Below are 14,920 nucleotides of genomic sequence, written 5' to 3'. Positions count from 1 at the left end.
ACAATATAAAGATGTGAGAGCAGCCTTTTATTTGCCTTGGTCTGTAGCAGTGCTACAGCCGCAGCAGGTCCATGCTGTTTCCTAGCTTTGTCTTCTGGTCCATGTAGCTGCAAACAAAAATCTTCAGGGAAGAGAGAAAGTTGTGGCACAAGATTTGCTGGCTGAAGCCAGAAGCATGATGGAAGCTGTCTTGAGTTTAGAGATTGGGGGCCTCAGGTCACTGGCCCAGGTGGGACTGATTAAGGATTTATCTCTGCTCCCGCTGCTGGCAGCAGGAGACAGGGCGTCCCTGTGACCTGCTGCACCTACGTCCCAGGAGTGCCTACGGGGAGTTCCTATTTCTGAGAAACAGACTGAGACATGGTGCAGAGTTCCTCGGCCTGTCATTTCTCCTGAAGGGCTCGTGGCAAAAGATAAGGAAAAAAAAAAAAAAATCCTTCAGGAATCTTGCACTTTTAGAATTAAACTTTTTCCTCCTTGCTGCTTAATATGGGCCTAAGATGTTTTGTTGATAATCACAGTGTGTCCTGAAATTAGACGCAGACAGGAGGACACTACAAATTTCAGGTGATACTGGTTGTCTTTTTGATTTCTGGGTCAGCATACACTCACTAGGGCTCTGTTCATACTGGGATAACCATGAAAAATCTCCCATGATGCATCTCCTTGTGCGATTGCTTTGTTTTGCACCTCTCCCCTTTCTCTTCCCTGCTCCTGTCTGGTGCCCTGTGAGGTGCGGAAAGCTGCTGCAGGTGCGTGGGGTCCGGGTTACATTCAGGGACCCCAGTGGGGATGGGTCCCTAGTCATGCCCTGCAGCCCTGGTGAACCCATGATGCGTCATGTGCCTTCATGTAGCTCAGGTCCTTCACAAAGAAAGTGCTGAAAGAGACGTGGTTTTACTACTTTTAAATAACATGTTGCTGTTGTGGGTGTTATTTTAAGTAGTCTTTTTCTGGAAAATCCAGCGTTTTGGCTGTTCTTGCCCAGGTGTGGAATCTCTTAGGACATACTGCTTTTTTTGGCAGCAGGGGTGGAGTGGGGTGGTGGTGGACATGGCGACTAGACTGCAGAGTGCAAACTCAGCTATGGAGTGGCAGTGCAGACTCTCACTCCTGAACTGCCCTCTGGGGATGGCAAAGAGGGAAAATGCCCAGTGACAGCCAGGCAGGACTGTGTCTCAGAGACAGGGTACAGAGAGGGTGCAAGAAACGGAAACATGGCACAATGTCCCAGCTTCTAGGAAGCAGTGACATAGGGCCTTTGTGTGCCAGGGATTTCAGAAAGGCTGTCTTGTTGAATGGCCACAAATTAACCCATCCCCTCTGAAACCATCTATTTGCCTTTTGGATTTATGTATGCTTTTGGCTGCCACAGCATCCTGTGGCAACGAGTTCCGTGATTTAAGTAAGTCCTGTATGAGAAGCACCTGCCTTTGTTTGTTTGAGCTGACTCCCTGGTAATTTCAGAGGGTGCTGCCTAGTTCTTGGGTGGTGAGAAAAATCAATCTTTTTGGTAATTGCCTTTCAGGGAGCAGAAGATGAAGGGACTCTTCAGCGTCAGACGCCTGGCTATCTGCCACTCAGAAGTCCTTCTCTGTAGACTTCATGATGTTTCCTTGGCAGTTACCAAGGAGGTAAGAACATTATGTTTAATTGTGTCCCATGTACCTTGTACATGGGGTGTAAAGTAGATATGTGCTTATTCATTTACATGTGTGCTCAGTGTCTGCCTTCATTACTATTTTTAGACCTCATTTTTCTAATAGCTACGTCACCTATCTATACGATCTGTCTGTACATATAGCTATATTTACTGGTATGTAGGACATCTCTTCTCTTTGAGCTAGGTGTCATTATAATGCAATATACAAATGCAGAAGCTGAGACGCTAATCAGGTGATTTGCCACAGCCCAACTCTCTGCCCAAGCTGTAATTAAACACTGCAGCTTTTGCCTCCCAGCTTCCTCCCACTTCCTCCTCCTCCCCAGCATCCTGGGGGATTGACTGCAGGTTTTTATTTTCCAGTGTTTCCTGATGATGGCTTCTCCTTCTTCCTTTCTGTGTGCGTTTTGGTAATTTGCCCATTGGTCTGTTGCCTCCGTGCACCGATGGAATTTTGCACTGCAGCCACTGGGTGCTTGGAGTGGCCTGGCTGTGGGGTTTGCAGGGCAGTCGCACACAGCTTCACTATCTCATCTCTCAGTTAACAGAGAGGTCTCAACCTCAGCTCCTTAACATCTGTGGCTATATTTCTGACTTGGCACTTGTCTCTGGCCTGAACCAGCTGCCTTGTACTCTTATTACATGATTGCCAAATACATTGAATTTTCCTTTGCTGGCAGAAGACAGTAAGACTTAGTTAATTTCCATGAAAATCAGTCCCCCTATCTAATATTTAATGACGCTGGAGGCTTGAATGCCCCTTGGGTTGTTGGACTCTTCAAACCTTTCTGTTTAGATATGCAGGACTCGGATTCTCCCACTCTGATATCTGGGTTAGAAGAAGCCCCTTCAGCTTAGCTCATCTGATTCTTATATCACTTTTGTATTTCTGAGGAAATTTCCTCCTCTCTGTCATGTGCAGAGACATCTTTCAGCTTTCATTTCATTCCAGTCCCAGATTTTGCTTTCACAAGCACTTCTAGCATTTACATGGTTCGTTTTTATTAACAGGCACAACTAAGTCCAGCAGAAAGAATCACTGGTCTGTCCTTCAAAGTATCTTTCAAATGAAGCACATGACTCTGAGATGCTTCTTCCTTACCCTTGTGGGGAGAACCTTTTGGAAGCAGGGATCACTCCAGAGCAGCACTGAATGCTGTAAAACCCCACCGATTGCAGCTGTAATTACATGTGATTTCCAGGATCCTGAAGTGCCTTAAGTCCAACTGCTAGGGTTCTCCTGAGTAGATGGAGCTGCAGAAGGACTCAAGTTCCTGCTGTGAATTAGTCTGTAGACTTGAGCCCATATCTTCTGTTTCCTGGTTGAGTGCTCAAACTGCCAGTGCTGCAATTTTTGATAGGAGGAAACTACTACTTTTCCTCTATCTTGTCTTTATGAATTGCACCTTTATAGTTTAAGAACAGCCCTTGCTTTAATTTTGTTGTTTGTTTGTTTGTTTTCAGTAAAAGGGCCTAAAATCAAAGCAGTGTACGTTATGGCTGAGTAGCACAATTTGTTCTAGGTGAAACAATATTTTTAAGCCTGCAGCCTCATTAAAATTGTATTGTATAAGTGGGCCTGAGGCCAGAGAAGAAGTTGGTATCAGAGTAAGTGTGGTTTTGTTCTTGTAGTCTTCTGCTCTTACCATGTTCTTATGTTCCACCTGGACACAGCAAGAAGTCTTGTTGTTTCCTAGGACTTTTGTCTAGGGGAACTGATTTTCTTTACAAGGTGATTCTTACGTTTCCCCTCATGAATTCCCCAGGTGAACAACCTCCGCTCAAAGGTGTGTCGCTTTGCAATCAGCACTCTTGGAGAGCTCTTCAGGACCGTGACGAAACACATGGACCACGAAGTGGATGAGGTTGCTCGGGTCTTGCTCCAGAGGATGGGGGATTCCAACGAGTTCATTCAGAAAGCCGCCGATCGATCCCTGGGGATCATGGTGGGGACCGTGACTCCTGCACGAGCAATGACTGCTTTCATGGCTATTGGAGTCCAGTACGTTCTTCTCTTAGTGATAGCCTTCACCTTAAATTGTGTGGTAGGGGGAAGGGATGGGAGGCAGAAGGGGAATGATGGGAGGGAAGGGTCATTTCTCCTGCATCCTCTGTGAACTCGGTGATTAGATTCTCTGATCAACCTCACTCCCTTTCTCTTGTTGTCTGGTTCTGCCCTACTGCAGCCTATTTGTTCTCACAGTCTGTCAACATTGCCTAGATATGGTAAATGATGGGGAAGTGAAAGTCCCTGTAGAGGGTGGTGATACAGCCTTCTGGCTTTGTGGGAAGAGGGACAATGGCAATTCCAGCAGTGAGCGCCCTTTGATATTTCATGCTAACCACAGAGGCCCTGGGAAAAAACATGCATCATCATTATGCCATTAACTTGAGAAATAAAGACGCTAATTGCTGGGACATGGAGCACGTGGGGGAGAACCCGCTGCGTGTGGCACAGCCTGCTCAGCAGGTACAGCTCCTGCTGAGAGGAGTCTGTCTGACTCTCATGTCCTTAGAGTTCCACTTTCTATTCACATTGAAGCTGCATGTTAGCATTGAGATGGTGAGTCACTTTACAGGCGCCTTCACAGGCTGGCTCCCATGGGATAGCTGAAGCAAATGCTGCCTTAAAATAGCAGTGCTGTGCCTGATAGTTTCAAACAGGCACCTTCTAGAAAGGACAACCTGGCTAAAATGACTGCTACCTTTTCCTCAGCTTTTGAAAAGGGTAAAACATTCAAATGCACCTCTTGCCCCAAAGAACAAACTGGCTGCATTGCTGGATATTCTGCGGCTTCGTGCCCCACAGGGCTTTTCCCCCCATTTGTTTTTTTTCAAGGGTCTGCTGATTTGGAGATAAACGGGTGAAATAAGCCTAAATCCTGCTGCAGCTCTGCCTGTGTAGGGGAAGCCCTCGGCCAAGTCAGCATGAATTGTCTTTCATTTCGCTCTTTCTCAGAGTTAATTTTGGGAAAGAAATGGAGTATCAGATAGTCCAGGGAGATTAAATTCCTCCCTCTTCCTTGCGGGTAGTCTCTTTGTACAATGCCAACTTTGTGTTTATCTGAGGACAGAATCTTCTACAGGTGGCTACAATTGCAGCAAGAACACATGCCTCCTTCCCCCAGCCATTATGGGGAGCATGCTGTGACCAAGGACTGTGCTTCTGGCCCTCCTTTTCCCTCTGCCCCAGTGTTTGTTCTCTTGTTTCAGGCACCGCAACGTCCTGGTGCGGAGGTGTGCGGCCAAACACCTAGTGACTGTGATGGAGCGAATCGGAGCTGAGAAGCTCCTGTCGGGCGCGCGTGCCAGTACTGAGGTACTGGTGAGCACGCTGGTGAAGCTTGCTCAGGACTGTCATCCGGACACAAGGTGATGATCTTCATTTCACCTCCTAAAATATGAAAACTGTTTGATGTCTGGCTATTAATGATAAAACCACAAAAGAATGGAAGGTGAAGTAAATATTAAGAAAGTTACTTCACAGTGTGGATAATGTTGTCTTGGGAAATGGCAGTACTGGGTAACATGAGGTTGTCCAGCAAGAATGACCATTGCCAAATGCCTGTGACTTGAATGATTCTTTGCTCAGATCAGCTGAGCTCAGATTAGTCAGTCAAACAATTTTGTTTGGTCTCATGTGCTTAATGCCAAGCTGAAGCGTTGGCCACTGTTCATCACTGAAAGATCCCAAGCATATATTTCTGATAAGGCTAAGACTGTCCTAGAAAAATTCCAGCTGTCTTTAACCAATGTAATCAGTCTTTCTAAACCTCTTCTTCAGATATAGCTAAGATAGTCACAAATTTTTCCTCCCAGTCATTGTATAATGTTGTTGTCTGTGGCTGAACGACCTCCAGATTTTCTCTTGAAGATAGCTGTAGTTCCATAGTAGCAAAACCAAACCAACCAACCAACCAAAAAACCCCCTTACTTTGATTATTAATTTAAATTCCCATTAACAGATGCCAAGAACACATGAGCAGCTAGCTGCCCGTGTGCATACATGTAGTATAGAAAACAAATAGTAAGCATGAGGCGATTTGTCCTAGCTTCTCTGCCAGTTAAAGAAAGGTAAATTATTGTCAACAGCAGAAAGGCACTGCAAATAAGCCATGACAGCAAAGCAGGAGATACGCTCTGCTCGTCCCATGGGATCCTTCGATCCCACAGAAGCATACGCACAATTTCAGAGTGAAATTGTATTTTCCTGTTGCCCTGTGTTCTCTTCTTGCCTCTCGTGTTCAGCTGGCAGTGTTGTGCAGTGACAACAAGTGGAGGTAAATATCTCTCTTTGCTGAATGGGTAATACCTTCTCATGAATGTATTGCACATTATAAGTTTAAAATATCAGCTTATTCTATTAACACTTCCTTTGTTTATTCACAAGGGAGAAAAAACAGTAGTAGTCTGTATTCATTTCTCTCCTTCCTGCGTTAGGTGTTATGGACGGAAGATGATGAATATATTGATGAATCATCGAAAATTTGATAGGTATTTGAAACAGTCTGTCCCCTCACGTGACTTGGAAGATGTTATGGCAACAGTTAAGCAGCAAGTAAGTGCTTGGCAGGAGAAATGTCTCCTATATGCAAGTACTGAGATTGCTAGTATGAGATTAAACATACCTATTCTTTCTTTATCTCATTCTTCTTCCACTGAATCATTTTGCTCCTGGGAATGAACTGTTGATCCTCAGCCTGTTTATCTGCAGGCAGTGAACGAACTAGTTTGGTTAGAAATAAAGTGGCTGTATTTTGAATATCAGCCACAAACAGGAAGGGGAAGTAGGAGAAAATGGTTTTACCTTTAAGCATAAGAAACCTCAACACTCCCCCCACCCCCCCCCAATTAAGCAATGAAGTGAGAATAGTGCTTCTGAAGATAATAGAGTCTTTGCAACAGATGAAGGAAGTAGTAGTGCCAAGAAAACTTCCAAATACACAAAAGATGCGCAAGGCAACCATAATTAGTACATATATTGTCTGTATTCTGGGAATACTGCCCTGCTGTCATGCACTGTGGAGCTGGAAGAAGCTTCGTGAATTCAGCATCCAGTGGAAACTCATCCCTGGTTTGTTTTATTTGGGTTTTGGTCCGTCCGTGTGTCCCCCCCTTAATTTACATTCTAGAAAGGAATGTGCCTTTGTGCAGGAATAGGGAGAGTTAAGTGTGAACCAAATCAACTCCCAACACAGTGGGACCTCCAGAAAGTCCAAAAGTTTTCTGCTATTCCCTTTAAGAAAGCTTGTTCCCTACCAGTTTGTATTATTCCCATTTGTGCTCAAGAATAATGAATTCAGGATTTTTTACTGCTGCCCAGTATAGTAGCACCTATAACTTGCTTCGGGTTATTGAAAACAAATAGTAGACATCACTGAATCTCTGGCCTGTCTCCCTCTTTAAGTTATGAAATGTTTTCCTAAGCCTTTCTTGGTAGCAGTGATTCTGGTTATAACTTGTGTTTTAAACAAGTAATTTCCTATTTTATCTTCTATAGATTCATGTTTTTTTTATATATATCTAGGGAACAGAAGATCATAAATGTGAATATCCACCTGTCAAGGACACCAGGAAGTCTAGGAGCCACGGCTTGAAGATGTCCCAGGACAACTTGCCTTCTGATGGAGGGTACTGAGCACTTCTGTTATATCTGACAAAGCGCATGACAAGCTTTACATGTCTCTTCCTCAGTAAAATCTTTCTGGTGGAGATGAGCTGTGCCAGAGATTGTTTCCTTGCCCCACAAATCTTCTACGATAAAAAATGTCTATTTCTGCATTATGCTGAACACAAGTTCTCTGGAGGGTTTTCTAGAAAAATTGAGAGAGAGGAAGAGACAGCGAGCAGTTGCAGCTCAGAAGATCCAGTGCAGTGGCAAGGACAGTGTTGTGGAGGCTGTGAGAGGGTCGTGTCTCTGCTGTTTGACTTTGGACCAGTAATTTCGATCAGGGTATTCTTATCTGAGTGGAGTCTTTTTTAGATGGGTGGTTTGATGAGAAGTCCCAGTCTAGAACCATGATGCCATTCCCCAAAATAGCACTTTTGATACATGTGGTTTGGCCTCACTGAATCATGGCTTTCTGTCCCTCAAACAGTACCAGCAAGACAATTCCTGAGCAGTTCTGGTCAACAGATGTCTCAACGTGGACTTTTTCTGTAGCTGTTCATGTCATTCAGACCCATTACTGCTTGGCTGATGGACAGCATGTTCTTTTCCCCTGTGCTGCAGTCAGCATTCAAGATAGGAATTTGGTCCTTGCTGTCTCCCCATGCCGGTGGGAGAGCTACTTGTACCTGTTCTCTGATAACAGAGTGGATTTATTTAGCTCTGTTGTGCTCAGTAGTGGCAGGAAGGTGACCACACTTCTTATTAGCATAGTTAGGATCTCCCCATGCTCATGGCAGAGAGAGGTTGGTTCAAGAGAATTTTTCCCATCAGGTTTGTTAAGCTGTGGATCTAGTCCCTAGGGAAGCAATAATGTGAGTGTAGTGGTGGGATGTCTGCCTTCTGTTTTTATCTCTGTTACTGAGCCTCTGGATTCTTTCAGATATGCCCCTTAATTTCTCTGGGTAGGATTCATCTGTTCAGATGCATCTGAGCTATTTATCCAGATCCCCGTACCTGTTGTAGATACACTTCTCCAGAGTAAGAAATTTCCTTATAATACAGACACCTCCCATTCAAATGCCCAAAGACATTTAAACTTTGAAGTAGTGCCTATTTTTCCCCACAAAGGGATGCTAGATGAGTACCTGGGAAGACATCTGAAGATAAGTGAGATGAATCCCATCCTTGGTGCCTTGGTTTTTCTGAGTAAGCACTAGCAATAATGTTACTTGCAAATTGTCTCTGGTAACGATTGTCCTGAGATCCAAGTTGTTTTTCAGATAGGATCTAGCTGAAATCACGTCATTAGGAAGTCTCCTCAAGATGTTTTCCTCACAATTAACTGAAGACATTATCACTAAAAGGTCTTGCCTTGTTTTTATTTTCCAGCTTGAGGTCTGGCTCTGATGTACACGTCTTACCCCGTCAGACAGTCCGTCGCACATCACTTCGGACCGCGGAAGAAATTGAACAGCTCAGGGAGCTTTCCAGGCTCCTGACAGCCACGGAGTTCCAGACACGAATGGAGGGAGTGGACCTCCTCCTAGATCACTGCAGAAGCAGCCCCCAGTTCGTCTCCACTAACATTGTCCAGGTATACAGGGCATCTCTATTGCTCCTTTCCCATTAGCTCCCTTCCCAAACCTGTACCAGTAAAGTTAACTCAGTGTGTCTTGGCACTACATACTAGTTGTTTGGGACAGGCTGGCCGCTTCTTACCCAGAATAATTTAATTCAATTCCAGGCTTCACGGCAAGTAGTTTCAGTCCAGATGTATTTCTCTGGCAGGTGCCTATCGGTGCTGTTCATGAGATCACGACAGTTTACTGCTGCTGTAGCTTCTGCTGTCTCCTGCTACCAGTTAGGTTGAAATAAAGGAAATCTAGCCACTGAAAGCTTGGCAATTATTCTTTAGAAGAAGAATGTGTTGGAATGGGGAAGAGAAGTATCAGGCTGGGCTGATTAAAAAAAAAATAAAATATTATTTTTTCAAGGATGCTCCTGTAAACTTTATCTTGCCTTGCACGGACACAGCTCTGCCTATTCACTTTCATCCTCATCCCCTTCCTGCTTAGGAAAGACTGTTCTCACACTTCCCAGGGGTCCTTTTTTCTCTTTGGAAAGAGGAGGAAAGTGGCTAGAGACAGATCTTCTCTTCCTTCTCTTCCCAGCAGCTGCTTTTTTCCTCTTTTCCCAAAAATGGCACCTGATAATGTGGCTGTCAAGGGACTGAACCTGCTCTCATGAGAACTGCACAGCACATTAAACTTCAGAAGTCTACCTGTTAGCTAGACAAATGGCCTGGATCCTGAAGAGTTTATCAGAGCCCTGCACTCCTCCAGACGCAGGTTCTGAGACAGATAAAACAAAACCTGGATCTCATCCAGTCACAGTTTTGGCAAAATGAAAACTACTCTCAGTACTTGAGACAGCTTTATGGAAAAATGGCCATCTTAAATACCTGTTTTCATACCTCTATACCAAAGATACTATTTTGCATTAATAATGTGGGATTGATTTAACTATTTGTGGGTAAAGAGAACAGCATATGAACTATCCTGTCCCCACCCAAACCTCTTAATAAAATATGAAAATCTTTTCCACCAGCATGAGGTTGTGCAACCACTACAGTGAGGAGCCCACAGGAAAACAGTGAAATTGTGCTAGCAAGTGCTGACCTGACAGAAAGAATTACATTCATCTTTTACATTGCTGGGTACTTGTTTCTACATCCCCTCTTGAAACAAAGACGTTTTAATCCAGCTTTCATGTCGTTTGTTTTCTTAACAGATTTTTGATATTTTTGTCCTGAGACTTCAGGATTGCAACAAGAAAGTGAACCAGCAGGCGCTGGAGGTGCTGGCTTTGATGACGCCCATACTCAAATATGCCTTACACCCAGTGCTGGTCCCTCTGGTAGCAGCAGTCACTGACAACCTGAACTCAAAACGCTCAGGGATTTATGCTGCAGCTGTGAAAGTGCTGGAAGCATCCATTGCTCACCTAGGTAAGGCTGACCTCTAACACTGACTTTCCTCAACTGTGGCTTCTATGTCTCAGAGTCAAGTGAACACCAAGTCTATTGATAGCTGGTGTCGTCTGTGGAAATATCCAGCTGCTGCAAGATATTTATGAAGTCCTGCCTGCATTCTTTCTATCCCAGTCTGTTGTATCATGTTGTGATCTGCAGCTGAATGGATGCTGCTTATCACCTGGCTCTTATGTCTGATTATTAACTCAGTAGAGAAGACATTATAGGGATTATTTTAAGTTCCTGCCAGAAGAGCATGAGGGAAGTGACTAGCATCTGGCATGACTGTTTTTCCCTCTTCCTCCTGGGAAACTGCATGCATTTTGTTTTTATTGAATTGGATTTCTAAGATGTGCGTTCTGTTAAGTTTATACCCACTAAAACAAGATGAAAGGAATGTGCCTTTCCCTCGAAACACATGGTGGGAAGGATGGTGGAGGCTCTTTGCTCTCGCTGGGCTTTGTTCCACGCTCTGGCAGTGGCAGCTCTCCTGAGCAGATGTGTCTGTCCCTTGCTGACTACCATATGAAAACCTTTGAACTCAGTTACTCATTTTGTAGTTTTAGGTAGTAGTTTAGCCATGTAAAGCCCAGTGAAAATGTCCTTATGAATCTAAAGATTGAGACCTTAAATTTAATAAGATACTGTGTTACGAAAGATCACAGTGGAGATCAGATGAAGGATGAAATGCTTGTTCTATAGTCAGTCTGGAGGTCTCACGTGTGGGGGGTTAGAATTGCCTTGGCTTCCTTCTTCCAGAAGGGAAAGGAGCCCATTATTGTCCCCTTTTCTAGGTGCTTGAGCATGGGGCTGCAAGTATGTCTGTTGATGTAAAATATGCACCTGCAGTAGGGAGAGGGTGAGGTCCCGATCTGCCCTGTGTCCTGAACCATATGGCCTGCTGCAGGTTGTGCAGCATGTGTTCTGCTGCCTACCAGGGTCATGCTGAAGCTCTCAGGGATCCTCAGGCTCATTTCGGCTGGAGGCACCTGCCCCACAGAGCGCAGCTCCAGCCCATCCCTTATCGCAGTCCAAAAACTGTGTTTGCATGCTGTGCCTTGGCAAATATAGTGGCATGGTCCTTCATGGCTAGTACTACAGAAGTCTGCATCAGTGTCTTTACAGTTCATCAAAACTTCTTTTAACAGCTACTTTTTGGTCAGCGTATTCAGAATAATTTCCTTGTGATCTGCTCTAGAAACTGATTGTATGCATGTGGGTAGTATGTATTTCTTAAAAGCATATGGAGATACTGTCCTGAAGTTAGCTCCCTGTTTCCCCTCACCTGCCACAGGTTTAAATTTGCCTTAATTTGGAGGCAGTAACCTAAAAATAAGGGAGTCAGAAAAGCAGAAGTAAAAGGATGGGAGTAAAATAGAATGGGATTATACTAAGTTGTTGTTTTTTTTTTGTCTCACCTTAGTTTTACGGTTGATATTAATGATTCACAACAATGAGTACAAGGACAGACAACTGGGTGGCTCTTTAAGTGAAGAAGGGGCTGGTAGGGTTGGTTGCAGCCAGGGGACACAGTTGAAAACCAGACCCAAGTCTATGGAAAGTGTTGTTCTCTGTGACTCGTAGGTTATTCTTATGCACTTTGTTTTAGGCAGCTGGATCCCCTGGAGGATCCAGCGGCAAGGATCTAGTGGAGAGGTGTTGATGTTGCCTGGTTTTCTTTTTGCACACATTTCCATCAGGCAGAGAGACTCAGGCTGCTCTGTGTAGCTTGCTGTAGGTGTTTACATCTACCCACTGAAACCTCAGTGAAGTGTTTAAAGTTTGGCGAGATGAATCCAGTCCTGAATTTCCCTCTTGATCTTCTGCTGTAGATTCAGCAGCGCACTGGCAATACTTGTGTTACTGCTGTCATCGCTGCAGCTGTGACCAGAAGTTTCTGGTCCCTGGGGCTCTTCATCTGCTGTTTACTCCAGCTCTGATTTCTGTTGAAATGTGAGATGAGAGCTGGTGTGTGTGCACTTAGAGATGCAAGGAGTTTGGTTTTGGAAAGATGAATGCCATCAATAAAAGTGTTCACCAGGACTTTCTTACACTGGTTAAAATGTACAGAAAAGCGGGTTCCACATAAAGTGTTTGGATTCTGTGTTTGATTCCAGGTTTGCAGATCGTTCATGTCATTTATGCTATATATCAAAGAACCTGAATTCCTGCCAACTGTCACTGGTGAGCTGGGTAACCAGAAGCCGTGGTGGTGCAGTCTTTATGCACCAGTTCCCAGGCAGGCTTGAATATGTACCAGCATTTCCCCAAAGCCCCAGGAGCCTTTGGCTCTGTGCTCCTTGTCTGCTTTGGTGCAGAAGGAGCTGAACAATAAATCCTGGAGTACAACTTTGCTAGAATTCAGGGACAAAGGGGTTTTTGGAGGTTGTTTGGGCCTGATTTTACTTCCCAAATGAATTGCTTTGCTATTGGTGTGAAGGGACACTGGCCCATCAGAGCTGCTGCAGTACGGCTTCCTGGAAGGCTCTACATTATAGGCATTAGCCAGTCCTGTCTATTTTCCACCTTTCTTCTTTGTCTTCTTTTTTAAAAAGGGAATTTATGATTTGCCAAGTTCATTTCTTTAGAACAAACAGGTATAAATCCAGCTGTAAATGATGGCTTGTTCCACATGTTGCTCTGCATAGGGCAAGATTGCTATAGCAAATAACTACATAGCCAAGGTCTGCTGTAAATGCCCTTGCCACACAGATTTATGTCAGCTGTGAAAATGCAGCACTGGGTGAATATGCCTGAAAAATTTAGTGTTGAAGAGGCAGGTCTTAGAGGGAAATTAACAACTTTCTCCACATCAGCTGCTTTGCAAACTCAGTGAATTTGCTGACCTGTTGCCTTTCTGTGTCCCAAGTATAGGGTTATTCCTGATCATGAAATGGGGAGAAGGGTGTGAGACCTGTAGTGCTCTTGGCCCTTATGCATTTTTTGTGGTGCCTGGGAGAAGGTTGGGGAAAAGTTGCGGAATCCTGCTAATAGAGGATGGGGCAAACAGATCCCTTCAGGGGTTTGTATGTAGCTTTCTGTCATTCCCCTCTCACCAATTCTGAAAGATCCCTGTAAATTTTCCATGCTCGCAGATGTCAGAACAGGAGTGAGGTACATCTGTCTCTCATCACACTGACTTTACCCAGAGACAGGTTCAAGCAAACAGGGTGGGATGTATTTTTTTGGTTCTGCTCATTTTTATGGACATTTGCAAAAATTCAAACAGGCAACTGAGTCACAAAGATTTCAAAATTCAACACCTAGGGCTTTAGTGGGGGAAGGAAGGGTCTACTGGAAAAATGCATGAGCGAAACCTTCCCACATGCTTTAAAATTGTCTGCCTTTTCAATTTAAAATCAAGTGGCAAATGACAACCCCCCCCAAGAACTCTAAAGGATTGTGCAACGCTCCTAGCTTAGAGTAAGTGAGCACAATGTCTTGCCCCATTGCTCCACTGAGTTTCATAGCTAAGAGCCCAGGTATTGCTCCAAGACTCTGTGTTGACATGCCTCAGATTCTGAGTTTTAGGTGAGACTTCCTCATCTGTCACCTTTAATGATCCATGCAAAAATGTAAGCTGGTGAGGAAATTGCTTTATCACTCGATGTAAAAACAAAACAAAAAAACCCCAAGCCCAAAACAAATCCCCCCCATCCTCAAGACAAAAATTCTACCCACCAACAAACTAATTTGCTTCCAAATAATGCCTGAATCATTTATTTAGCTTAACCCTGACATTGGCTTGGACGTCCTCAGCTGAAGGCCCCACACATTCATTAGCTGTGACCTGGGACCCTAATCCCACTCGAGGGAGCCACCTTGTAGATGGCGGCAAATCAGCAAATCAAGCCCGACTGCAATGGGACCAAGGCATAGATCTTGCTCTCCTCTGACATCTGTCCTACCCTGTCCTCTGTCTTGAAAGAAATGCCATTCAGATGGCCGCTGCCTGACACTAGGGTGTGGAGTGAGGCCAGCAGCCCGAGTAGCTCCCAGAGGAACCAGCCCTCTGCAAGAGGGGAAGGGAAATTTCCCCTGTAGGTGTTTACATAGCAAAGAGGTGACCACAGTGCAAACGAGAGCGCAGAGAAGCAGATTCTTCTTTTGCTTGTATTGCAAATGCTGGGGTGTGTGTCCTGTGGCCAACAGGTTCAGCTAATATGTAGTGCAAAGAATTAAAGCTGAATTAATAAGAATTGAACTGCCTGCTGCCTTGTTTTCTCTAACAGCCATTAAAAGCTCCTCTGCCTTTAGGTCTCTCAAGGCAGCTAAAGTAATGGTTGGGTAAACTTGTTATCGACTCCAGCTTTACTGTTTCAAAATGCACAGGGCATTTGAAACCCTTAACTTGAAAGGTGAATAGTGCCTATACACTTAGATTCCTAAAAACCAAGCAAACAACCAGTTCTCCCTCACCCACCCAAACCCCAAGTGTTCCCCTGAAAATCTGTGTAGATACTGATCTTAATGATTAATTAACATTTTGTGCTCCTTCAACATCTCCAGATCTCAGGGTGTTTTTTTCAAAGCAGCAGCTGTAAGTTAACTCTCTGGGGAGGAACAGCACGTATGAAACAGGGTCTGCCAATACTGCAAGAGTGTGAGGCAAAAA

General features: G+C 44.4%; 1 pseudogene; it reads left to right on the top strand.

Moving 5' to 3' along the window:
* LOC142038099 (TOG array regulator of axonemal microtubules protein 2-like) overlaps window positions 1–14,920 on the top strand; it is a 44,776-nt pseudogene that overhangs the window by 20,348 nt on the left and 9,508 nt on the right.

Source organism: Buteo buteo, chromosome 12 (assembly GCF_964188355.1).
Source record: "Buteo buteo chromosome 12, bButBut1.hap1.1, whole genome shotgun sequence".
Lineage (NCBI taxonomy): Eukaryota > Metazoa > Chordata > Aves > Accipitriformes > Accipitridae > Buteo > Buteo buteo.
The sequence above is the reverse complement of the archived record's forward strand: the minus strand, read 5'-3'. Positions and strand labels throughout refer to the sequence as shown.